This window comes from Podarcis erhardii (assembly GCF_964252035.2).
Source record: "Podarcis erhardii genome assembly, chromosome: 1".
In the NCBI taxonomy this organism is placed as follows: Eukaryota; Metazoa; Chordata; class Lepidosauria; order Squamata; family Lacertidae; genus Podarcis; species Podarcis erhardii.
The window spans coordinates 115,682,341-115,709,981 of record NC_138497.1 but is presented as its reverse complement, the minus strand read 5'-3'; the positions used below and the strand labels follow the sequence as shown (position 1 = coordinate 115,709,981).

General features: G+C 42.1%; 1 protein-coding gene across 8 annotated transcripts in view; it reads right to left on the bottom strand.

Annotated features, from left to right (window-relative positions):
* The window catches only part of ZNF385B (zinc finger protein 385B), a 192,661-nt gene that overhangs the window by 89,070 nt on the left and 75,950 nt on the right, over positions 1-27,641 (bottom strand). The window contains exon 1 of one of the 8 annotated variants that reach the window (XM_081836952.1): positions 11,029-11,289. The exons of 5 other annotated variants lie outside the window; for them this stretch is intronic. The gene's annotated coding sequence lies outside the window, so the exon portion shown is untranslated. Of the gene's footprint in view, positions 1-385; positions 523-1,895; positions 2,016-11,028; positions 11,290-27,641 lie in introns of those variants that run through there. 2 more of the 8 variants (XM_081836953.1, XM_081836954.1) reach the window with 2 other exon arrangements.

The following is a 27,641-nucleotide window of genomic DNA, read 5'->3' as shown; positions in this document are numbered from 1 at the left end:
TTATATCTATTAAATATAACAACTTGAGGATCTGCAGAACAAATTAACTAGTCAGATTCAACCAATGTAACCTAATCAACTTAAGTCCAAGCAGGTGTTCATTAACAGATGGGGGTAATTTTTACCCCTGTGGCCTGGGCAAGTTAGCACTGTGTGCATGCAGCAAGGCTTCCTAAGATTCCTCCCTCCCCACTGTGTGGACCTTGGGTATAAGAGTCCAACAGCCCCACTGTAGCCCCATTGGCCAACATTTGCCCCAGTGTGTCCGTCAGGCCAAAGGGCACCTCCAGCACCCACAGGACATACCCGACAACAGTGACTCAGGGACACCCACAACCCAACCCTGACTCAGTTAAGTGTTCCATTCTTCCTGAAACCCTCTCACCTGCCCGGATTATGCACCAATTAGCCAAAGAGAAGAAACAGCACTGCAACAAACATCAGCCAGCAGTATGGAGTAGGCAAAAAGAGAAGACCCAGAGCCAATTAGGGTCTCCCCCCCCCCAAAAAAAAAATCCTACTCAGCCCATGGAAAACAAATGAGTAGCCTGTAGGTCCACACTGCAAAAGGGTGGGAGAGTGAGTGCCAAATAAAGGAGGAAGGGTGCTGGGCAGAGCAAGCTTAAATAGCCTCTCACCACCTCTCCCCATCGGGTGAAATCGCCCCTAGGGAGATACCACCTCTCCTCTTCTTCCAGGGGAGGAGGGATGCAGCAAATTCATCCCCTCCAAAATGGTGGGAACAATATTAACATATGCAGTAGATGTAGGCTTATCTGCAGGACCTGGTGCGCTTCCATTCCCCACAGCATTCTGGGTTGCCAAACCCAGCTTGACACTTGCTTACAGATGGTCCCTTCTCCTTTTCTATTTTTTGGGTTTGTTTTTTTCAAATCAAGGGTTAAGGTGTGTGCCTTTAACATCAGTGTGACACACAGAAAATTGGTAAGGAAAGCTCACCATATTTTGCACGTCTGTAAAAAATGGAGGTGAGAAGTTTTGCCAGTGCAGATTCCATTGTGTCTGCCTATTGCTGAAGGGCAAATGAGCAGGCACTGTAAAATGATGGGAATCTAAAGGTTAACTCCATCCACCTTGCCTTAATCAACATGCGTTTAAAACTGATATGCGAAAAATGAAAGTAAAATTTCCAGTACTTAATGGACTTCTTCAGTAGACAGACAAGACTCTCTGTCTGGCTTCAGGTATCTACTTTTTGAAACAGATTAAGCATATGACACCATATGGATGAAAGCATGTTTAATCGTTACTCTGGCAAATGAATAATCAAGACACCATCAATAACCTCTCCTCTCCCTACAACCTAGCATGACAAAAAAGTTGCATATACTTGCCTCACCTTATCTTACCAGCCTCCAAATTTCCCACACGAAACCAAGAGCCTCCATGCTGAGAGCCAATCCAGGATTTTCAAGTGCTTCTCAAATTCAGAAGAGGCTCTACAAACAAAGGAGGGCACTACATATTTTTAACAAGCTGCTAGGTGGTGGTAGAGTGGCAGATGACAGCAACCCGAGCAGAACTAAATTATATTGTGTTAATATAATTTAAGAGCTTTCCTTTCAACTGAATCGAAGAACTTTGGAGACAAGAATCAAGAAATGCTTCGGTTAGACTGTTCAGAATCTGCCTTCCTCTCCTACAGCGATCGCCACTTCTGAAGCACAGTCGACTCCCATGCTATTGCATCAGGTATTATTTACCTACCTGTATCTGTTTGCTGACTGGTATTCGGAAAACTACAGCTGTATCCCAGTCCCTGGGTGTTTCCCTCCCCATTGCCCAAATTATTTCCTTTGACACATCATTGCAATGTTCTAAAATGGCAAAAAAGTGCTATAATCTGTGTGCTATAGAGACCCTTTAATGCTTACCTTGGTTATAAGATTATAGCCCATGACAGCATTTAGGCACTAGATGTGAAAGTACATATCTAGACATAAATAATTCCTTCATTTCACCACGGTGCTTTTGTGATGTTTGGTGCTAAGAGACAGCAGGCAAGCGATAAGCCTGAACAAATCCTGCTCCCTGACACCGCTGCTTAGCTCTAATTACAGTTGAGGAGGAGGTTTGCAACTTGATTCCAGAAAGAGGACAGCCTACTTGATGACATCACCAGACCAAATATAACCTAAAAGCCAGACACTGTAAGATTTCTTTATGTTTTGTTTCTTCACACAGGTGCAAGCTGCTGGAAATTCCCCTTCATGTTTTGTTTTGTTTGTTTGTTTTATTAAAAAAAACCACTTAACAACTTCTAGAACAATCCATTGAAATCGCAGCTCTGCAAAAGATGGTGTCATTTCATTGCATTGTTCTAAAGAGTTGTTGGTAAAGCCGTAACTATATACAGTGGTGCCCCGCAAGACGAATGCCTCGCAAGACGAAAAACTCGCTAGACGAAAGAGTTTTCCGTTTTTTGAGGTGCTTCGCAAGACGAATTTCCCTATGGGCTTGCTTCGCAAGATGAAACGTCTTGCGAGTTCTTGCGAGTTTGTTTCCTTTTTCTTAAAGCCGTTAAGCCGCTAATAGCCGTGCTTCGCAAGACGAAAAAACCGCAAGACGAAGAGACTCGTGGAATGGATTCATTTCATCTTGCGAGGCACCACTGTAAGCAGCAGCAGCAGCAGCAAGCCAAGGCAATTGTATTTGGCAACTCATGTTTGTGCAAGAATATTTTTGATTTTCTGGTGGGAGTGTGTGTGGATGAACTTGCTTCTAGTGGCCCTGGTATGTGGGATCTGCTTGGCAGCAACCAGAGGGAGGGCCTTTGGGGCTGTGGCATCTTTTCCTTGAAATAACCTCCCTTCTAAATTAAGGTTGGTGCTGACAACGATGGCATACTAACATCTGTTAAAATGTTTTCTCTTTGTCCTTTGCGACATTGTCATGCTAGTTGACAGTAACATGCTTGTTTTGGACTACTGTTGGCTTGCTATTTTGTTCTGCAAGTAAGACTTAATGCTATTTTAATGTACCTTGTGATGTTTACATGAAAGGTAGCATGGAAACAGATCGGTTAAATAAATAAGAATATAGTATGTAGATAAGGAATAGGGAAAAGAGTTTTCAAGAATCCTTCAACAGTGCACCTAAGTTTACTCCATAACTGCACGGGGCACATGCTCAAGAAGCATTAAGCATAGTTGTAAACTTGTGAAGAGCTCATTAGAGTCTTGCTGTCTATAAATTTACCGGAGAGATCAGGTGCTAAGTAGGATGAAGATTAATGGGCAATATAACCAGACAAGAAACCCAAACGACCCCTTTGTTTTTGTTTCCTAAAGTACTCATGACTGGGAGGTCTGGGAGACTTTTACAACTACATTATACTGAGAAACATACTCAGGGAGATGCATTATGGGGCTTCACGGAGAGCTGAAATGACTTAGTTGCTTGTTTGTTTGTGTGTTGAACAGTTTTCTGTTTTTAGCTGATGCAACTATATTTGCATTAATGAATGAGAGCTTCTTTTTGACTTGGTGGATGTGGCTTAATCTCTGATGCTGCTTTCCTTGTCATTTTTCTGCCCTCACTAAACCTCAGTCTCACTTGCACTCAGTGCCATTCCGAATGGCTGTGCGTATGTTTGCCACATTGCCATAATGATATATCTGATGCAATGACATAGCGAACACTTGTAAACAAAACCGCATGAATTGCCACAACCAAGCAGTGAAAGCTACAGTCAGCAAAGATGAAGGAGGAGAAACTATGATTCTGGGTGAGTGAGGTCCCTAACAAGGAGGATTGGAAATTAAAAAATGATAGAATATGCAGTTAGCAGGTTTAACTAGTAAAACAAGAGAACAAGAGGATCAAGTATATAAAGAGGAATAGAAAAACTTTGTGGAGTTATCTGGAAAATAATTGTAAACACGTGAAAACATTAGCAGGATTAAGGTAAATTCAACAGTATAATATAAAATAAAGGAATAATAAAGGGGAGAGAGAACTAAATGCATATATATGCAGGAATGGAGAGAAAATCAAAGGAACCAGGGAAGGGGAAGAATGGAAGTCGTAAACGATTACATCATTATAAAGTAAGATGTGTACGAATGATTTCAATGTGAATGTGGTTCTTGAAATTGTAAGAATGCAAATAAAATTTTAAAAAGAAAATATTATTCTGAGAAGAAGCACCAGCCAGGGGACCAAGAGGCCGCCAAATAGGATGAAAACAACATGAATATTCAGTGAGGCAAGGGAGGCGGTATATTTATAAATGTCAGTGCTTCTGACAGGCCTATAGCATACCTCTCCCCCTGAAAAAACAACAACCCCAAAGATATGGCAGGGGGAGAGACCAACATTAACATAAACACAGTTAAAATGCTGCTGATTTGGGCACACAACACATTATGCGCTAATCTGGATGCTATATAATATGGGAATCCTTACTTCAATGAGGCAGTAACTACGCATTACCAGGGATGCGTGAATGTTACTAAAAACAACTTTGTGTTTCACCCTCATTTATTCCTGATAATGTGTTGTTGCAACAGGCAATGTGATATGACACAATGTCATGGTCTTCATGGTTCTGAGTTTCCTCAGCCCACAAGTGGCAGCCCGTTAATTTGGGAACGTAATGACATCATAGGTAAAGGTAAAGGGACCCCTGACCATTAGGTCCAGTCGTGGCTGACTCTGGGGTTGCGGCGCTCATCTCGCTTTATTGGCCGAGGGAGCCAGCATACAGCTTCTGGGTCATGTGGCCAGAATGACTAAGCCACTTCTGGCGAACCAGAGCAGCGCACAGAAACGCTGTTCACCTTCCCGCTGGGAAGGTCTATCTACTTGCACTTTGACATGCTTTTGAACTGCTAGGTTGGCAGGAGCAGGGACCGAGCAACGGGAGCTCATCCCATCACGGGGATTCGAACCGCTGACCCGCATCCCAATGACATCATATGATGCAGTTTATTTTATTATGCATTATTTGGGAAAGGGAGGAGGAGGAGGAGGAGGAGATGCAGACCTCTTATTTTCAGTAGCAGCTCCAGCCTGACTCACACCCACTGAGGATGAAAGTGAAGAAACTTTCCTGGAAGGTGAAATTTGACTGCTCCCCCCCCTTTTTTTAAAGGAAACGGTATCCTGAAAGTAAAACAGCCCTTGCCTGGTGCCCTCCAGTGGTTTTGGGGTAATGCTGATGGCTGCTGTAGGGTGAAACATCTGGAGGAACCAGGTTAGCAGAAGCTGAAGGAAAATGTGCTTGTTGTAGTAATTACAGCTACCTTGGTTTTCATTCTGCAACTAGCCCATTAAAATACGCTTAGGCAACAGTTGTCTGTTGATGAATTGTGACAAATAAATATTCCACGTGAAATATTGATAACATCGTATCACGAAGCTAATGGGACTGACAATACCCAGTGGATCAATATGCCTTTCGTTTACTAGGAAGATAGCCAACAAAATAAATGTTAACAGCTTTTATTTATGAACATTTTAAAACCTAGATTATGGGCACTTTAAATTTATGTAATACCACTGCAGTAGATTTTAATTTTAAAAGCTTTTAGCTGCTGTAACACCCCCTCGTTTCATTGCTGAAGTGGGCATTCTTTATTGTGTGACTTACTAAAGAGTCAATAGCACAAAGCAATATTTAATGATACCTTTATGATTTGACTCCTCATGTAGACAACAAAGCAGCAACACAGACTCTATGGGAAATATCATGGGAGTGCCACTAAACACTTTAAATTAAAAGGGGAGCTTATTTTGTCCAAGTTCACAGTCATAATTTGCCACTGATTAATAATTGAAGTATCTCCCAGTAATGGAATACTGATAGGCAAAAATATTTCAGCAGTGCATTCATTTTGACCATGAATAGTTTTTAATATCCATTTCTGAGAATGATACGAATAGAAATTTGAGGAACATTGACAAAAGGGTTGTAATCCTAGCCCAGTTATACAGTGGCAAGTTCTGTCCATTCTAAAGCGGGGGTTTATGCACAAACATTTCCATGCAGATTGGAGTCACAGTTTAGATTGATTTTTATTTTTATCACCACTGTGTGGTAGAGTCGGGACAAGTTTACCATTTCTGGATATTTATTTTTATTTAATATCGGCACATGGTTTTCAAACATGAGCTTCATGAAATGCTATTAGACTGCATCAAACACTGTCACAAAACAAATGTGGAGCACTGTATACTTGCTCAGGGATATCGACCAGTGTTACAAACTGAGATTGTGAAAGGGTGAAAAGGCTTGACTCTTAGAAAGTGTCAGCATAAATATGCAGGTAAACCTATAAATAGGTATCTACAGATTAAGGGTTACTTCAAACATCACGGTCGGGGCAAGTGTTGGGAGCAGGTCAGACATAACTCACAAGGTGTCAGTGAAGTTAATTCTTTATTCACAGACACAAAACAACTCTGGCCTAGTGAGCAAAGCAACTCTTCCCAGTAGATCTTGCCTCCATCCAAGTCTCCTCCATCCAAGCCATGGGTAGGCAAACTAAGGCCCGGGGTCCGGATCCGGCCCAACTGCCTTCTAAATCCAGCCTGCGGATGGTCCGGGAATCAGCGTGTTTTCACATGAGTAGAATGTGTGCTTTTATTTAAAATGCATCTCTGGGTTATTTGTGGGGCATAGGAATTCATTCATATTTCCCCCCCAAAATATAGTCCACCCCCCACAAGGTCTGAGGGACGTAGGACTGGCCCCCTGCTGAAAAAGTTTGCTGACCCCTGATGCAAGGAATCTGAGACTGTGACGCCTTGTCTGGCTTTGCTCTGCCCTCTTCATACCTTTTGTGGTTCTGTGAAACCAGGGATAGGGGTAGCCTGCCTCTTCTCTGCCTCTTGGCTCCCCTCCTCTCCAGCTCCTGCTTCTACCTCTCATTCTGGACTTCTCCCTGCCAGACTCTTCCTGCTCACTAAATCCTGTTACCTCTTCAGCTTCTGACACCTCCTCCTCTCAGTCTGCTCCCTAATCTCCCCCAACCACCCACCATTAATCCCCTGGCTCTGAGCTTTCTTCCCTTGGGGGGTCCCCAGCTGGTGCCTCCCACCACCCCTCTGCATCCAGCCAGTCCATGACAATCACTCTTTTATTTTACTTCTAGACTTTGACATAGAAAAACCACACGTTAGATATGTGTAGATAGTCACAACCAATTGCCCACTTTAATTGGTGTTGGCTGACATGAAATAGATGTGCTTGCAATCATCACACAATATAATCAATATGTGGATTTAACTTTTGTTTTCTTGCACAAATACACTTCTCACATAGACAATGCCTAACTCCATTTCTCAAGACTGTGAACAAAATTCAGTTTACTTGGATCTATCTAGCCTTGGGACAGATCAAATACTACCCAAATATCACTATGTACATGTCACAGACTTGGCAAACACGAACTGCTTCCCCATACAGTATTAGGGTTGCCATATTTCAAAAAGTGAAAATCCAGACACAGAAGTTGTTGAGCTTTTCTCTTCTTTCTTCCTTTTTGACCAAAGTTGTTGAACTTTTTTGGTTTTGTATGGTCTGCCATTCATCCAGATTTTCCCGGACATGTCAGCGATTTCTGCCCAGATGCTGTTAATGAGGGCCGATGAAGGGAAATTGCAGATGTATGGCAACCCTATACAGAACCCTATACAGTATTATTATTGTTATTATTATTATTATTATTTATTATTAATTAGGTACCAAGCATCTAATTACAAGAAACTAACGATAAGGAAAGAAATTAAAGAAAGATAAGATGTCTAGCATGTTGAATGTTATGACTGAAGAGGGAAGGCTAAAATATGCATACCCTGAGTAAGTGATCATGAACTGAGGATATGATGATAAAATCAATAAAGAGGTTTGCTTCCTTCCCAAGGTTATAAAGAAGGAAGATAAAGAAAGGAACTGAGAATAATGGAATACAATTTAAAAGGAGATTTATAATCAAGCTGTATGAGGAAAAAAATGGTGGAGAATTTGATTAATATTTCCATTATAATAGCAGTGGGGTGTCATCATATGCTCTATGGAGTCAAATACCCTGTAGAATTACTTAGCATGCTTTCATATAGCTTGAGTGAAGCAGCAAAACAACAAAGGGAAAGTCTATCTAATCCACAGATTACTTCAACTGAACCAGTACAATTTCACTCCTTTCCATTTATGTTTACTTGGATACGGGTGGGGGGTGGTGGGGACCTGCGGAAACATACAGTACACAATAATTGCTTTTAACTTAATTTAATTCCATGGGTTTTAGTGGAACTAGAGCTCTTTAAATCCAAGTACATTATCTTGTTTGTGAAACACAGTATTTAAAGATTTCAGCGTCATTTTCAGTTGTAAGTTAAATATGAAAAAGATAAAAATGATAGGGATAAATTCATAAGGCATTTTTCCTCCAAGCTATACCTGCTGGAATTATATGTTCTCCAGAACTATTTAAGGTGGCACTGTGCTGAAACTGGTCCTTCAGTTTTGTGAAACGTTTATTTTTCTGTGGAAAAGACTTCTGTTTTTCTGCCTCACTGTCAGGACATTTGAAAACATCTTTAGAACATTGGTGGATGTGGGGCGGAATGAGGGAATTGTCAATTTTCCTTCTCTGTTTCTTGTTTTTCCAATCTTAAATCCAGTTCTCCACATTTCCATGGCAAGATGCATTAAAAAAAAAAAAGTCATGGAAATTTGCCAGCATTTTAGTGTGGATTTGTATAATGTATAAGCTTATATGTGGTGTTGCTTAATATATGCATATTTTACAAAACAATTTCCCCAAAACAATGCATTTTTGCATTGTTTATATGCATTATTGTACATGTTACTTAGTTGGAGAATGGCACTGCAAAATTCAGAGAGGTGTGAATTTTGAAGGACAGCTGTGTTTCAGTTCACACCTTGTTTCCGAAAGTGCAAATTAGGTGAACTCACATCTAAATGGGAAGGGAATCAATTTTTTTCCCCATTCCTAGTGTGGGGCTTTGAGTTAACTTTATCATCACTGTGAGGTGGTATGTATGTTTTGTTTTCTTTCCAGTAAACATTTCACAGCAATTTGCAGTCTTACCAGCTGCTCCCACTTTCTGATCTGAAAGAACCTTTCTGGGAAGGAGTTACCTTGTGATATTTTCCTCTGGACATTATTCAAAGTTCTAGCATGCAGGAAGGTTTCAGAGTGCATGATTTGCAGAATGAAAGGGCAAGCACAAGGTGCCCCTTGCCACATCAACAATCCTGTACTCCACCCAGAGGAATTTCACCAAACGTTTCTCTGCCCTCTGATAATTTTTGAACCAACTTCTTTTTTTCAAGACATAGAATGGTTGAAAATGTTTTGGTTTTTTTTTCAGAAAAGAGGATTTTGTGGGGTGGGGGCACAGCACTAAATAAAGGTGCAGGGGCTTTGTCGTCTTTAGCATCTGGCCCCTCTACCTGTAAGAGTGCTCTGAAGTTACAAAATAGGAGGTACAGTGGTATACAGTGGTACCTTGGTTTGCATACGTCTTGGTTTGCATACATTTTGGATTACAAACACATCAAACCCAAAGGTACGCGTTCCGGTTTGCAACCCTTTTTCAGATTACAACCCATTTTGGGGGGGATTATGAACAATTTTGGGGGGGAGGCCCCATTGGTGAAGCATGCCTTGGGTTACAACCTGTTTTGGTTTACAAACGGACCTCCAGAACAGATTATGGTTGTAAACCAAGGTACCACTATATCAGGGATGTTATGCATAGCTTTCCTCTGGTCTTAGCCACACCTAATAGGAAGCAATTTTTCTTGTTTTGCTTCTAAATACATGTGCTGAGGATTCTGGCCTTGTGAAATAACTGTAAAAGAATTACTGATGTGGATAAAGTTTAATTTCTTGCTGCAGTGGATCACAAAATGAGTTTTAAAATGCAATCAAAGGAATAGTTTTATAAAGTTTTCTCGCTGGAGAAAACAGAATCTTCCATGCTCTAATCACTGCTTGCGCGTATGCATATGTGTGTATACGTACATACATACATACATACATACATAGTTCCACAGAGAACTGATGTTGTATTTTACATATGGGTGGTTGGTTGGGTGGAGGGAGGTAAGGCAACCCACACATACATGCAATGGTATTATCTACACTACCCTTTGCCGAATCACTATATTTAACTAAACCACAGAGCCTAGGGCTTGCTGATCAGAAGGTTGGCGGTTTGAATCCCTGCGACGGAGCAAGCTCCCATTGTTCGGTCCCAGCTCCTGCCCACCTAGCCGTTCAAAAGCACATCAAAGTGCAAGTAGATAAATAGGTACCGCTCCAGCAGGAAGGTAAACAGTGTTTCCGTGTGCTGCTCTGGTTCGCCAGAAGCAGCTTAGTCATGCTGGCCACATGACCCGGAAGTTGTCTGCGGACAAACGCCGGCTCCCTCGGCCTACAGAGCGAGATGAGCACACAACCCTAGAGTCATCCGCGACTGAACCTAACGGTCAGGGATACCTTTACCTTTACCTTTATGTAAAATAAACAATGCGTAAGAGACTGGATTGACAGTATTAATTAACACTGCCCCCTCCCATTCCATGGACAATATTTAATACAGTGGTACCTTGGGATGCGACCGGGATCCATTCCGGAGCCCCGTTTGCATCCTGAAGCGAACGTAACCCGTTTCCACAAGTCTGCACATGCGCAGGTCACGTTTCAGCGCTTCTGTGCATGCGCGTGACGTCATTTTGACGGTCTGCGCATGCGCGCGGAAAAACCCAGAAGTAATGCGCTCCGTTACTTCTGGGTCGCCGCGAAGCGCACCCCGAATTTGCCTAACCTGAAGCATATTCATCCCGAGGTATGACTGTAGTTAGTTTGATGAAACAATTCCGGCAAACTCAGAGGCTGTCACAATTTAAAGCCATCTGCTATAACTATTTCCCCTAGACTATGCAAAACATCTTGAAGCCATTCACAAGCAACAACTGGAAAACAAACGCGAACACCACACTTAGATAAAATAGTGAAAGAACAGGCTCACCACTGGCACCATTTTTCAGCACTTCAAGTATTTGCTAAGGTGTTTTAAGTCATCCCAGATGGAATCAGACAATATGAAACACAATGCACCAACTGCCAAAGACACCTTTAGTTTAGAGACGTCTTGAAAATCTCCACCACTGCATTCATCCAAAAGACAAAGATGAATACAATACAGAAGCAGCCAGAAGTAAGGTCAAAGGCACAGGTAGTGTGGGTTTGGGTGCACCGTCCATGTGTAGGGCTGTAGTGGAAAAATTACTCTTGGAGGGCGAGACTTTCCTAAATAATATCCACTCTCCATCACATGAACTGAAATGAGTAACATGTCTCACATATTACGTCAGGGTCAGCTGGAGACTGCATGGCAGACAGATGCACTGGGCTTGAAATGACTACATAGATGCAGAGGCTTGCTTTAAAAAAACCGTGTGTTTGTGTGTCCAAGGAGAGCCATGAAGCAGAAACTTAACCATGCTTACTCAGGGCCAGTCAGATGGATGGGATATAAATAGTAAAATTATTATTATGGAACAGGATGTCTCTATTTGAATCAGAGAAATGTTGAAGGTTATGCCCCCCTCCCTCTCCCAGTAACCATCCCTTGTTTTTTCTCTTTCTTAGAAGAAATAGCTTCCATTGCATGTGTGCGAAGCACCGTAAATGCACCATCTCCTGATGTACAAAGAGCCGGCTCTGGAGGTAGGGGGCGTGTTCATTGGGAAAATGGCACAGGAGGCAAATACCTCTCAATACCATCATCCTAGTCCAAAATGCAAAACCCCATGGCTGCGTTTTGCATTGCCTTGTGTAGTTTGGCCCTAACAGAAAGACTCTAGGAAATTTAGCTATTATGTAGATGACTGCTCTATTATGTGTGCTTTCGAGTTTCAGGGAAAGCTCTTTTCAAGAAAAGAATCACATATAATTCTGCTGTCCAATGCTAATGGATTAGCACTATGAATTCCCCCCCCCAAAAAGTTCCATTCATTGCTGGCAGTTTTGCCTAGTGCTTTTGTACAGACTGAAGTACACAGAGCAAAGATAAATGTGGGCATCTTGGCACTAAGGTTAGTTGCAGATGGATTTGTTTTTTAAAATAAAATAAAAATGTCACCCTTTTCCCATCACCATCCACCACCCCAATTATCTGGGAATTATCTGTGGAATTATATGTGGGATTGAGTGTAGCTATGTTGTAGGTATGTTATGTATGTAGGTATGTTGTATGAAATGTATGTTTGTATGTATGTGTATTAATGCTGAATTATTTTAACAATAAAAAATTATAATAAAATAATAAATAAATAAATAAATGTCACCCTTTTAAGGTACCCATTTCTCGTGGCCATATGTATTGCATATATGTATTGCATATATGAATAATCAGATTTGTTTAAAGATTTCTAGTCTCACTGTTCAAGACCTGGATGTACTTACCCTAAAGAGGAATGCAACATTTGCAGCAAGTGCTTTTCAATTTTTTCCATTACGGAAGTTAAACAGCATTTTCTTGCGAAACCAAAAAAACCCACTATCATGTGCAATTTATGTAATGACGACGATTGCATCTGCCTTATTCTCTGGTATGTTTTCTACTTTAAAAGCATCACATGAAATACTTCAGGGATAGGTGTAGTGCCTATTATTGTCTGCTAGTAACCTCTTGTCCTGGCATCTGTTGTGTTGCTATCAACAATAACTTGAACATGAGATTTTTAGGTGACAGCCTCAGTGGCTATTCTTTTGTTGTTAAGACTCTCTGTTGTTATGGAGACAACCGAGTAGACAAAGAGTGATTTTCCTGCACAAGAAATGCTTCTTACCTAGAAGAGATTATTCACTCTGCCATATGTTTGCTGAAGCCTGATTCATCCATAGGAGGTCACATGAAATGCAAGTCTGGGTTTAGCTCCACCCAATACACTGCAAGCCAAAACTGTGTATTAGCATGTGTGAACAAGTCCCCTACATATCTTTTTTAAAATTCCCAATGAAATAAATATACCCCACCTTTCAGGATAGAAATCCTTCCAAGGTGGCTTAGAAGTAAGAGTCAATTAGCACCAGATTTAGGGCAGTGTAGGTAGTTCCGCTGCACAGTGTGCCAAGCTGAGGGGGTGAAAAATCGAGACGATGCATAACTGAGAAGATCCATTTGGGGGTGCGAGATTTTGGCCTCATATGGGGCACCATATTATGAAGGATTGCCAAAGTCCGCTCCTGAGTCAATTACATATTAAAAAACACACAATCTACTATATATTTAACAGTACCACTACTTGCCAACTCCACCTTACTGAATGGCCACAGTACTCAGATTATTAATGCAATAGGATTTGAACCAGCGATGTCACAGAAGATGTGCACCTCAGTTGTGTAATGTTCACGCAAAGTATATTGGGTGCCGGCTCCATGATAACAATAATATTTTCAAGGTGACCTTCCCTGCCACACAAGCTGCCAAGCGCAGCCCTTAACCTTGCCATCACTTTAAGCAGCTGCTTCTCAGCCTGGCTAGAAAACTGAGCCATTTGTAAACAATGGCACTTGAGGTGCTTGTCCATTTTTATTCCATATACGAGTTCTTGAGGCTTACTCTCAAGTTTGCTAAAAAGTATTTATAAAAGGGGAAATAGGCCCAAGACTGAAACAGGTTGTTCACCAGAGCCCTTAACACAGTTCAAAGCATGTTGGGCTCAATAAAATAAAGAAATTGTGCGCCAAAGATTTATTGATGGACTGGATGGCTCTCCTCCTCTGCTGCCCTTCCCAGTCCTCATCCAGTTTTCATATGGAACAGCTTGGAAGCAAAACGTTTTCCAAACTCTGCAAGCCAGTCTCAGCCAGCTGCTCTCCCATCCCCTTGCCTCTGTGCAACTGAAAGCCAGTACCACCTGCCTGGTTGAGAAGCAAGCTTTCTAGGTGAGATTCCACCAACCCGTCAGCCAAAGAGAGAGAAAGAAGAGAGGCAGAGCCTCTGGCACTCTGCTTCTTTCATTTCCCCCCTCGCCCTCTCTCCTTGGAACCAACTTGGGGAAAGATTCCTGTCTTGTCTCCACGGTCACTGACGCCTTCTCTGATAGACACCAAGCTCTGCCATAGGTCTGCTTGGTTCTCATCTGACTCATAGCCCCAGCTGCTACTTCCTGAGGCCTTATTTCATTAATGATCAAGCAATGAACAGGTCGTCTTGCAGTTATTATTCTAGCATTTTTTAAAAATGCATTGCCTATTTCATTCAGTGTCAATGGCTTCAAAAACAGTCTTCGTTGTTCCCAGTTTCTGAATCCAAATCACCTTTTCCACCAGCCTTCTCTATTTAAGGATAATCTTCAAAAGTAACACTTTTCTTCTTCCAGAGAGGTCCAGCAAATGCACTAAATAGACCCATACCACCTTAAAGACTAAAAGACTTACCATGGCATATCATTTTGTGGACATGTACCATGAGATGCAAATAGACTCTAGTTCCTAACAGTTTATGCTTAAATGACGCGGGTGGCACTGTGGTCTAAACCACTGAGCCTCTTGGGCTTGCTGATTGGAAGGTCGGCAATTCGAATCCCCATGACAGGGTGAGCTCCTGTTACTCTGTCCCAGCTTCTGCCAACTAGCAGTTCAAAAGCATACCAGTGCAAGTAGATAAATAGGTACCGCTGCGGCAAGAAGGTAAATGGCATTTCCGTGTGCTCTGGTTTCCGTTATGGTGCTTCCGTTGCACCAGAAGCAATTTAGTCATGCTAGCCACATGACCCAGAAAGCTGTCTGGACAAACACCGGCTCCCTTGGCCTGAAAGGTGAGCACCGCACCCCATAGTTGCCTTTGACTGGACTTAACCGTCCAGGGGTCATTTACCATTTACCTTTTCTACCTATGCCTAAATGAACCTCTAGACTTGAAGGTGCCATAATAAACTCTTGTTGTTTTTCTTTCTAAAATCTCCTGAACCGGGTTTCTTCTTCGTTTTCAAACTCCATCGGTTTTTCGGCTTCTTGGAGAACTTCATCAGAGATAAAACCATTCCAAGTTGTTGGAACTGTTTACACAACCATCTTGATAACTGCTACAGATTTCTCCAGCCTTCTTTTTTTTTTGGCCCTTTAAAACATTGAGTTTTATCCAATGGTGGCTTTGTGCTAGGGAAAGCATTTCCACCTATGTAAAGAGAGGCACTTGATTTTTCCCCCCCTGACACCCCACCTTACTGCAGACTCCAGACTGTTCCACAGGGTTTCCCAATCAGGTGTCCCACCTTGAATAAACCAATACTGGATAAAATTTCTTACCTATAGGCCCTGAGAACTTAAAGGATGTTCCTTGTGAACAACAAGCAAACCTGAAATGCCAAATTTTTCATGAGTAGAGCTGTGTATCAAATTTTCCAGTTTTCGTCTTCTTTAAAAACATCAACTTTGTTAGTTTTTCAAGGTCTAGTAACCTTCAGATGACTTGATCATAACAGCACTTTGGTGAAAACATCGCTTGATGAATGGAGATGACCAAATGGAGATGGTGGTTATAGCAACTAACCTTAAATAACTCTTCTCTGAAGCTTCTGTTGAATTAGAACCATTGCTGCCAATGATGTGTTGTTGTTTAAAAAAGGAATTTTCCTATTTTAAAAATGAGCTCTTTGAGTGGAAACTGCCATGTCACACATTTCAAAAGCACAGGGTTTTGTTGTTCTTCAAGAATTATTACAGCCCTTGGGCTGCATGATCTGAATGCTTCACCACGTGAACACATTCCCTGCCCATGGAAAGCTAGTATATCAATGGAATCTGCCATTTCCTTGCCCTGCTAACTTTCTACATGCAGGGTTTTTTGTTTTTGTTTTTACATGGGCTGCACTGAAACATGTAGCGGAAGTGTCATAGTTCCAGACTTGTTAAACAGGAATGCACACACGTACCTAAAGTAACAGGGAAACAGAAGAGTGCCAACTATTACTGCAAGTTCTGACTTGTACGTGTAAAACACTTTGTATTATAAAAGAGATATCTCAAGGGTGAAACGTACAGAGAGCGAGTCCTGTTATAAAGCAGCATTGCTTGGCTAGTGACATACTACTGCTGAAAGCTGTGCACCAGGTGCTGCCTCTGACCACCAACAAAAGGCTGTCAAAGCCAATTCTTATCTGTTTGTTCAGGTTTCCTCAGGCAGACAAGGCATGTGCTCCTGTGTAATGTGTTTGTTTAATGGAACAGATATTGTTGATGCAATCCTGATAGAAAAGCTCATCCCTGCCTATTTCAAAAAGGCAACAAATCCTCAAATACCATGTTATCTATTCTGTGTGAGCTACCAGACCATTTAAATCAGTGTTGTGAAACATAAGATAGATCTTTCAGACCGGTCGCATTTTAGCTCCTGCCATTAAAAAGGTGGCTATTGGAAATCTCTTCACTGGAAGAGAGGGGGCATGGGCAGAACTTTAATGCAGATTTAAATGCATAAAATATTATATCATGTTGTACAGGTCATCTGCATTCCATTTCATTTGCTTCTTGCATTGATTTATTAGGATGCTGAACCGTGAGTCTGCCATTGGCTCTCTCTCATCCCCAGGACCAACCTAATGCCATGTGTGACTGAAAACAAGGGAAGTTCTAGCCTCAGTAGCAAGATTTGGCCAAATAAAAAAATAATAATTGTCCAGTAACACCGTAGAGACCAACTAAGTTTGTTCTTGGTATACGCTTTTGTGTGCGTGCAGAAAAACTTAGTTGGTCTCTAAGGTGCTACTGGACAATTTCTTAATTTTTTTATTTATTTCGACTGCGTCAGACCAACATGGCTACCTACCTGAATCAAGATTTGGCCAGTTAAAAATTGGATGTAAATGGTGGCTTGCAGAATGAAATGCCAAATTTCTTATTACTCCACTGGCTCCCGGTGGAGTACAGGGTCAGATTTAAGGTGCTGGTTTTGACCTTTAAAGCCCTTCGCGGCCTAGGACCCTCGTACCTACGGGACAGCCTCTCCCGGTATGCCCCACGGAGAGCCTCAAGGTCCATAAATAGCAACACCCTAGTGGTCCTGGGCCCTAAGGAAGTTAGATTAGCTTCAACCAGAGCCAGGGCCTTTTCAAGCCTGGTGGAACGCTCTTCCTCATGAGACCAGGGCCCTGCAGGATCTGATTTCTTTCCGCAGGGCCTGTAAGACAGAGTTGTTCCGCCTGGCCTTTGGCTTGGAGCCAATTTGATTCCCTTCCCCTCTTTCTTTTTCCTTTCTCCTCCTGTGATGAGGCTGCATTTTAATATTTTAATGTTTCAATATTTTAATGTATTTTAATCTTGTTTTTAAGTTGTATTCATTCAACTTGTTTTTATTATTGCTTGTTAGCCGCCCTGAGTCCGGCCTTGGCTGGGGAGGGCGGGGTATAAATAAAAATTTATTATTATTATTATTATTATTATTATTATTATTATTATTATTATATACAGAAAACAAAGGATGAAAACATCCTTTTTGCCTTGCCCTGCTCTGCCCTTCCTGACTGCCAGAAGAAGAAGAAGAAGAAGAAGAAGAAGAAGAAGAAGAAGAAGAAGAAGAAGAAGAAGATAATGCTGGCTGCAATCAAATCTCTAATGTGCCCTTGTGCTTTCTGCTGTCTTTCCTTTCCCTTTGTTCTGTCCCAGTGTGGTAAGTGGCCAACATCATAACCGAAAAATCCATGGAATCCTAATACTAGCACTCAAGAACACCAGGTGAGAAAAGCCATTTAAACTGTGCAATACTATAGCTTCCTCTAAACTTCTTGCATTAGCTAGGACTTCTCCATCCACCACCCCCAGTGCATTATAGACACTGCCTGCAAACCATTTGGCTCCATTATAAACTTTTGTGTTTGCACACAGGTAAGTGTTTTGTGATTTATTTCCCTTCTGGGGAAAAGGTATTTCTATGTAAATGCAATATTATGAAAAAACATGATATTTCATAATATTTTGAGCAAGGGTCATGTATTTTATTTTGACAGAAACATATCCACCGTACTAGATTGGCATTGGGGAGGGGAGGGGGAAAGGAGGAATGGGCACTCGATTTGTCATGTGTTGATGCTGCCAAATAAGTTTATCTGCATTTCAAAGCAGCCACACCTGTAATTCTTCGCTATCACTAAGGGGGTGGGGTGTTGCATGTACCTGAAATAGGGGTGGGAGATAAAGACCGAGTAGTATGCAGAACGTCATACAGTTGTACCCTGGATCCCAAACGCCTTGCGAGTTGAACGTTTTGGCTCCCAAACGCCACAAACCCGGAAGTGAGTGTTCCGGTTTGCGAATGTTCTTTGGAACCCGAACATCTGATGCGGCTTCTGATTGGCTGCAGGAGCTTCCTGCAACCAATCGGAAGCTGTGCCTTGGTTTCTGAATGTTTTGGAAGTCGCATGGGTTCCGTTAAACTTCCGAAGTACCACTGTAGACTGAAAGCTTGAGTGTCTGTGCATTGTCACTACAGTTTTGCTATAGCCTCTTCTGCTATAGGAGGCTACAGCATAGACTAAGAACAGGTTCATTTACAACTGTGTCAAAGCAACTGGAGAAAGGGCCTCTATAACATTTGCAGTGCATCATTCACTGCCAGATTCCCATTTCCTAATGGGCAGAACCTGATCAGAGGTGTGAACCACAGAAGGTAAGGGCATGCAGAAGGTCTCAGTTACAATTCCTAGCATCTCCAGATAAGGCAAGCAGAGAATCCCAGTCTGAAACCCTGGAGAGCTGGTGCCAGGCATTGTTCGCAATACTGAGCTAGCTAGACCGATGGTCTGACTCAGTAAAATGCAACTACCTATATTCTTATGCAGTGCTTTTTTTCTTTGAAAGAATGTTTAGGGGTACTCTCATTTTGCCTCAAGAAAACCACCATTTTGTAGTTCAAATCAGGGGAAATAAATACAGTAAATGGACAAAAGTACAAAGTTTCACAAAATGTTTAAGGGTATGCGAAAAGAACTGTTCCAATGTAAGAGTATGCCCACTAAGGAGAGTAACTAACTGAGTTGTAGTGAGACTTTCAGCAGAAGTGTAGCTCTGGAAAGAGGTTCCCTATCTTTGCAGCTGTTACTTTCTCCTAAATATTTTTTTATCGAGATTTCAGGCTGAAATCCTACCCCACTTACCTGACAGTAAACTCCAAAGCAAGGAAGCTATATCAACCCAGCCCTGTGCCGAAGCTAGCAGGTAGCTTAGTTTTTTTCAAGAGAACACACACACACACACACACACACACACTCACTCTTATACTGCCTCTATTTATTGCTCCAGTTTGCTAAACATCTGCTATGCAAACTACCACACTGGGAAGATTTACCATTAATTCCTATAAACATCCCTGCAACTAAGGAAAGGGGAGATTTCTTGTCTTATGGAGGTAGGAGATAATATGGCTTCTTGCTCAAGCGCTTCCTCCATCAATCAGAATTCCCTAGTATAGTGGTACCTCAGGTTACATACGCTTTAGGTTACATATGCTTCAGGTTACAGACTCTGCTAACCCAGAAATAGTGCTTCAGGTTAAGAACTTTGCTTCAGGATGAGAACAGAAATCGTGCTCCGGTGGTGCAGCGGCAGCAGGAGGCCCCATTAGCTAAAGTGGTGCTTCAGGTTAAGAACAGTTTCAGGTTAAGAACGGACCTCCGGAACGAATTAAGTACTTAACCCGAGGTACCACTGTATTTGTGCTCTCACCTTTTATTCTATTTTTTTGGACCTGTCTCATAATCTCCCGTCTGTTGTCCAAAAGCTGATCTGTAGTGTTTTCATTTAAAATATTATTATTTTTTGCCTGCTCTACAGTGGAAACAAGTAATTTTTTTTATATAGCATCCAATCAAATAAAAGAAAACAGGGAGAGAAAGAGAGAGAGAGAGAGAGAGAGAGAGAGGTTTCCATGTGATGCAGTTACTGTTGACTCTTCTGGGAAATGCATCTTTAAAAGGAGGGGAGGGAGGAACAGGAAAAATACAGTGCTATTAATGAACCTGCTGGTGAATAAACAGACACCATTCTCCGAAGCTAAAAATAAGACTTCTGCGTAAAGAATGATATGAGGGATATTCTATCTGCCACATCTAGTTCCAAAAACGGATTAACACCCTGATCCTCAACACACTGCATAGCATTAAGTGCCGCTGAAATCAATGCACCAGTCTATCCGAGTGCTGTGTTTAGGACAGAGGTGTAAATCACTAAAAATAAATGTATGAAAGAGTCATCCTCCAAAATGACAAGATGCCATCTGAACAAGCTAATGATGAAGGAGAGATGTCAGTGCAAATGGAAGACTTTCGAACAAGCTGGTGTCAAAGATTGTATCCAAACCAGGGCTCTTGCCTTCAGATGAGGTCATGGATTGGATATACTGTATGGGGAAGGGGAATATTCTGTATGGCCTTAAAACTTCCAGACTCACACCCAGGGCTTTCCCCCCGAGCCGGAACTCAGTTTCTAGAAAAAAACAGCACTGCTCACACCCAAGGGGCATGAAAAGTAAAAACCCTGGGAATAAATTGCCAAGAACTACACTGAGTGAGGTGGACCTAGGCTAAGCAATCAAGAAGTGAGTCGAAGTTGGGAAAGACAGGTTAATAAAGATTTCTCTGTCTCACTTTAACAGCATTTAATTAATAGCCCGGGAGTACCAAATACTACAGCTTTGTTCAAGCTAAATAGGTGTGGGTCTTGACACTGCATAGAATAGAAATTTTGGGTAGCTGCACTGAGCTACCCAAAATACTACAACAACAACAACCACAAATTATTATTATTGTATTTGTTAGTCACTTTTCTCACATAGCAACTTACGTTAAAAGCAATTAAGATCCATTTAAACACAGCAATACATATAAAAGGCAGGCCTACAGTTTTCACCTTCCTAAAAGAGGCTAAAATGCCATCAAGTTGAGGGCCAAAAGCCAAGGTAGTGACAAAAGTACCAAAAACTAGATAAAGCTAGTGCCATACACGCCTTCCTGGTGAGAACATTCCATAAGCATGAAGTAACAACTGAAAAGGTCCATTCTCTTGTTGCCACCAGAGGTAGATTTCGGGCAGTGCAACCAGCTCAGCCGCACTAGACGCTGAGCCTAGAGGGTGCTGCAGGGTGTCACAACTATGATGTAGTAAAAGGTAAATGACCCCTAGACAGTTAAGTCCAGTCAAAAGCGACTATGGGGTGCAGCGCTCATCTCACTTTTTAGGCCAAGGGAGCAGGCGTTTGTCCACAGACAGCTTTCTAGGTCATGTGGCCAGCATGACTAAACCAATTCTAGTGCACAACAAAACACCGTGACGGAAACCAGAGCGCACGGAAACGCCGTTTACCTTCCCGCCGTGGCAGTACCTATTTATCTACTTGCACTGGCATGCTTTCGAACTGTTAGGTTGGCAGAAGCTCGGACAGAGCAACGGGAGCTCACCCCGTCACGGGGATTTGAACCGCCAACCTTCTGATCGGCAAGCCCAAGAGGCTCAGTGCTTTAGACCACAGAGCTAACTGCTGTGAATTGAGCAGAATGGACAGAGAGGCTGGGGGCACTGAATTTTGACCTCTTACAGGGCACTGCTGAAGTTTGAAAGACCAAAGTCCACCCCCGTTGGCCACCCTCGAGACCACCTGTAGAAGGGTACAGGAAGAAAGGCCTCAGGTGATTACCGCATGTGTGAAGAGGCAGTGTGGGTTCTGCACTGGGTAATGATTTAAAGTTCAAAACTAGCACTTTGAATTGAGCCCAGAAACCAACTGGTAGTCAGCACAGTCATGACAGAATTTGTCTTATATGTTCAGAACACCCTTCCCTGTTGTGGATGCAGGGACTGAGGCTGAGAGAGACAGTAGATTGCCTAAGCCCACCTAGTGAATTCATGGCTGAGGTGAGATTCCACCAGGGACCTGCTGATTCATAGCTTAGTCTCTTAGCCACAGCATTACACCAGCCCTTGCTCTCTCTCGCACGTGCTCTATCCTTGTGAGTGCGTAAGAAATTCCTATAGATTGAATAAATCTGTCTGTGTATCCTACAGCTCTTTGTGAGATAAACTTTCGGATGCCCCAATTTCTTCAGGATAACAACAAAAAGTCCTGTGATACCAGCTTAAAGACTTAGTGGATTTATTGTGACATGGGTTTTCATAGGAAGGAAAGCAAGACTTCGCAGTATGTGTAAAATGACAGTCAAGGTAGCTTTATATTGATATTTTAGGATTATAAAATTTGGCTTAAATTCCCATGACAAAGATAAGATTGTTTCATTTCAAGCATGAAAAGGGAAAAGCTAGAGTTCTCTTTTCAAATGTTTGCTAATATTTTAAATGGGAAGCCAGTGGAGAAAGCACAAATTATAAACAATTTTGGAAGGATGGAATTCATGTCTATAACCTTTCTTTAAAAATGGAGTATCAGGTAAAACTGATCTATCTTCATGAATTTGTACACATCTTTCAGCACTGCAGAGCTCTATGCATTAGTTTCAACACTCAAGGACATCATATAGGTTTTTGTTACACTCTGGAAAATATGTGCTCCAAAATTAATTATTGGTTTTCGGTGATCCATCAGGGCTTTTCACACTGCCGACAACCAATCTACTGCTCTTTATAAACTTCACACAAGTTACCCTCTTCAGACATTTGAGGGTATAAATCAGAGTTAACCCTATTATCCTTAATGGGCTTACACTGATTTATCTAAGAGGAAAATAAGACTTCATGTGTGGGTGAACAAGCAACAAAACACTGTCTCAGATGAAAAATGATATCAAATGCCTTGCTCTTTGGGTCTCAGTGCTTTAGCAGCTCTAGACAACACAACTCATACCAAAAAACAGTAAGTACTGAATTGTGGTAAATAGGGCATCATTCATGCCTCAAAGGTAGGTGTGCATCGTGGGGCCAGGGGTGTAGGAAGGGGGGCGGGCCGCCCTGAGTGCCATCATGGAGGGGGGTGACAAATTATCAAGGAACAATTACTGCCCTGCTACGGCGGTTCGTAAAAAAACTTATTTTAAAAAATGCCTGCTCCAAAGGTCTTATCTTACTACGCTAGGGATTATATAGCTATATATGAAATTTCATGCATATCAGTTAATATCTTGACCCTCCTCCACGAAAATAGCTGTTTACTTGGCTGTTTTCCTATGTTGTAAAGGCTGAAATTTCAATTCAGTGGGGCACTTACTGTTCCCAACCCTAACCCAGCGGAAAGCCATCTAATTAGAATTTAATTTGATTTTGACATGTTTTTAGGAGGTAATTTAATTATTGTTTGATTTTAAACCAATGTTATGTAACCACAGAGCCTAGGGCTTGCCGATCAGAAGTTCGGTGGTTCGAATCCACGCGACGGGGTAAGCTCCCGTTGCTCGGTCCCTGCTCCTGCCAACCTAGCAGTTTGAAAGCACGTCAAAGTGCAAGTAGACAAATAGGTACCGCTGTGGTGGGAAGGTAAACGCCGTTTCCGTGCGTTGCTCTGGTTCGCCAGAAGCGGCTTAGTCATGCTAGCCACATGAGCCGGAAGCTGTACGCAGGCTCCCTTGGCCAATAAAGCGAGATGAGCGCCACAACCCCAGAGTCAGTCACAACTGGACCTAATAGTCAGGGGTCCCTTTACCTTTACCTTTACGTATCTGATGTTAGCCAACCTGAGTCTGACTTCAACCGGGGAGAGTAGGATATAAATAAAAGTTGTTGTTGTCGTTATTATTATTATTATTATTATTATTATTATTATTTATTAGTCCTTTGTAAGAAAATATGAAATAAAACCATTTTTGCAGGCAAAAAATAAATCAATCAATGGGGGGGGGTGTGACAAGAAATTTTCCGGGCACCACTTGACCTTCCTACGCCTCTGCGTGGGGCATGACTCTTCAGATATGACATGGAAGTGTTGTGGGAAAGGAGCATGGCCCCTCATGTTTCCTCTGCCATGGTGTCTTCCAAACATCCATACCATGCTACATTTCCTTACCCATATTTAAAATAAAAATTAAAAAGGTCAGAAATAAAGAACAGCTGAGGAGTTCCCAAGCACTTTAACAGATCTGTGTCTCATTTTCATATCTGCCTATTCCCATGTTTTACAATTCAATTTTCCTACACACATTAGCAAAATGAGAGGAGAGAAGTAATACTGGAAGTAGCCCTATGCTTCAAATTTGTGTCAAAATGGATAATAGCTGCAGCAGGTGGCAGTGGCTTGATGCAGATACTGCCCGGGAAATTGGTAAGAGTGAATGCTGCAATAATGAAAGATATATGCACGGGAAAGATTTGACTTCATAGCTAGGCATTGTCTTGTTGCTGCTACACACGGCGTGTCTTGCGTTAGCAGAGTTAAAAATATCAGCCTATAATTATTGGACATTATCCGTTTGCTGAGAGTAAAATATTAGCCCTCACAGACTAAAATTGTTAGAGCCACCCACAATGGATTCCTAACAAAAGAATTACAGAGTGGAAAAATTAATCATAGTAGGAGGGACTTTGTCTCTCTATTCCTCTGGACAGAGGAAAGTGATTTATATTTCCAGAGTCTCAGCTAACTCACTACTAACCATACAGAAGACTGATAACACTCCAACCCTAATCTAAATTTATATATATTCAGCAATGGGCCATGGCTTCAAACCAAAACTCCTTTAAAAATTACCACCTAAAGAGTCAGCTGCTTATATTTCCATCCCCTATGGGGTAGGGGGTAGTTTCAGGCAAGGTAGTTGCTAAACAGGAGCACCATGAAACCCTCTCATAGCTATATTACAATTCAGCTCATTTACTTTGTTGTATTGCTAGTCATTCCTTTTGGCTTTTTCTAGGTGCTGCTTAAAGTATTCCAAAAGGAAGTCCAAGGATGGTTTGAGCAGAGATCACAGCAGGGTAAAAGAAAAGAAAACTCCCTCTCTAAGGATATGAAGAAACTTCATGACAAAAGTTAATTACAGTGGTACCTCGTGTTACGGACAGGATCCGTTCCGGAGGCCCGTTCGTAAGGTAAAATGCCCGCAACTCGAAGCGCTGCATCTGCACAGGCGTGAAGCACGATTTAGCATTTCTGTGCATGCGTGAGCGGCAAAACCCGGAAGTAACCCGTTCCGGGACTTCCGGGTTGCCATGGGACGTAACATGAAAAGACGCAACATGAAGTGGACGCAATACGAGGTATGACTGTAGTTTATTGAAATTATTATTATTTTGTCCCTTAAAATTCCTTACTTATTTCAAAAGGGCAGAAAAAACAAACTAAACCTCAATATGTTTCATTAGGAATAACTTGATTGTGACTTTGAGTTGTTTGGATCCACCTTTAGCAACATCGCAAGTGGTCAGGATGCACACAACATTTTTACAACCAAAACAAGCTATTGAGGATGCTGACTGGCTGGCCTCCCAATGATGTCACTGTGAACCTTATCCTACACTCTCTGGAACAAAAAAAATTCTTTCAAGTTGTTATGCTCATTCCAATTCCCTCAAGGAGTGAAAACTCCAGAGGTTGCAGAGCTTAACTTGGATTTGGTTTCCTTTGTATGGAGGACTCACCAAAGACTCAATGAGTCCATTTTTAAATTTGTGTGTGTGTGTGCGCGCGCAATATTTGACTACATTTGCAAATACACAGTTTAAGCACAGTGGAAGCACACAGCTAAAACACTCCAACAGCAAATCCCACCGCCCACAATCTGATCTCAAGACCAGAGGGAACCATCACTGCATAGTGTTTGTATAGCATATGAAGTCCAAAACTCAGCTTTCAGTTTGTCTTACTCTCTGACACACAACTACAAGTTATTTTCAACTACACTGCTTCTTTTCTCAGAGAGACCTGACTGACTACACCATCTTTACCGGGGATGCTGGAGTGGGGAGGGGAGAATGTACACCCACTACCGCTATTGTGATCATTTTTTCCCTTTTTTGTGCAGAACATTTCAGAGCGATTCTGCATCAAGAAGGTATCTTCTTACAGCCCTTCTGGCCAGATTAAACTGTGTGCTCAAGGGAGCACATGGTCCAACGCATCACCACAAGTGCCTTGTCAACATCCTCAGGCAGCATCAACTAAAAATGATCCAAACTATGTTGATGTTTCAAATCCCTAGTTAGTTCGCTTTACCCATTCTATGTCACCCATGGCTTGTTGAACCCAGAAGAAGAATCTCCTTTATTGCTTTACTTATCTCATGGTACCAGCATGGTACCTCCCCTCCATGTGTCAGTGAGATTTCAAATTCCTTGTTCACCCATATTCATAGTGTTGAACCTCTTGCTTGCAGGCTAAATCCCTGCCTTTTCCTTTGCTTCTTCTTACAGCATGATACTTTCTGCCTTCTTGTTGCTCTTTCTCTTCAGTAGAAGAATGTGTTTCAGGGTAGCACTGGAAATGTCTTTTCCTTCTTTAGCAGTTTTACACTGTTTCAACAGTTCCCTAGGCAGCGGTCTTGAGCGATCCTCAGTTAAAAGCACCATGGTAGTTTGTGGCAATTTTCACTGGGCCTCTGCCATCAAACGGGGGACGGGGATGTCATGTCAAGGGAGCGCATCAGCATGGCCCATTCCACCAGCCCCAAAAGGAGCAGCTGCAAGAAGCCTGCTTCCCTCCTCCCTACCAGAAACAAACAATTAGCTCCAACTGCTAGTTGCTCTGGGGCTGCAGAGCAGATGGAAAGTATACATTAGCCCCATATATTGGCAGGGAGGTTGTGCTGAGTTGTATGTGTGCATATATTACTGCAAGAAAAACACACACGCACACACACACACACACCAGTGATTGTTTTAATGAAAGGGTTATATGGAAAGTGCTCATACATACTAGGGCAGCCTTTCTCAACCTGTGGGTCTATAATTTCCATCACCCCTAGCTAGCAAGGCCAGAGCTCAGGGATGATGGGAGTTGTAGTTCAACAACATCTGGGGACCCACAGTTTCAGAACCGCTGTGCTAGGATATCACTGAGTGCTTTGAGAAAAAAAATCACACAGCGCCACATCCTTAGTCACAACATGATCAAGTCCACAGTTTCTCACATGGCTTATTCCCTGTTGAGAAATAATAGTAGCAGTTACGGTAATCATAGCTGATACTTTATTAACACCTACTTCCCCCACCCATTATATTAAAGCAAAACCAGGCAACATACCCCACCACCCAAAAACCCATGTTTACAGAACCTTATATTCTGTATAGATACAGTGGTACCTCAGGTTAAGTACTTAATTCGTTAAGGAGGTCCGTACTTAACCTGAAACTGTTCTTAACCTGAAGCACCACTTTAGCTAATGGGGCCTCCTGCTGCGCCGCCGGAGCACAATTTCTATTCTCATCCTGAAGCAAAGTTCTTAACCTGAAGCACTATTTCTGGGTTAGCGGAGTGTGTAACCTGAAGCGTATGTAACCTGAAGCGTATGTAACCTGAAGCATATGTAACCTGAGGTACCACTGTATACAATAAGCTTGTAGCTCTCAACTGGATGGAAAGATTTTAAGCGAGTTTACTTTCTCTCTCCCCCCTCCCCCAATTCTAATTCAAAACTATCCTAGATTTCATTGGTCTCCCTAGGAAACGTAAGAGAAGATTCTAGCTTCTCCTACTGGGTTTAAACC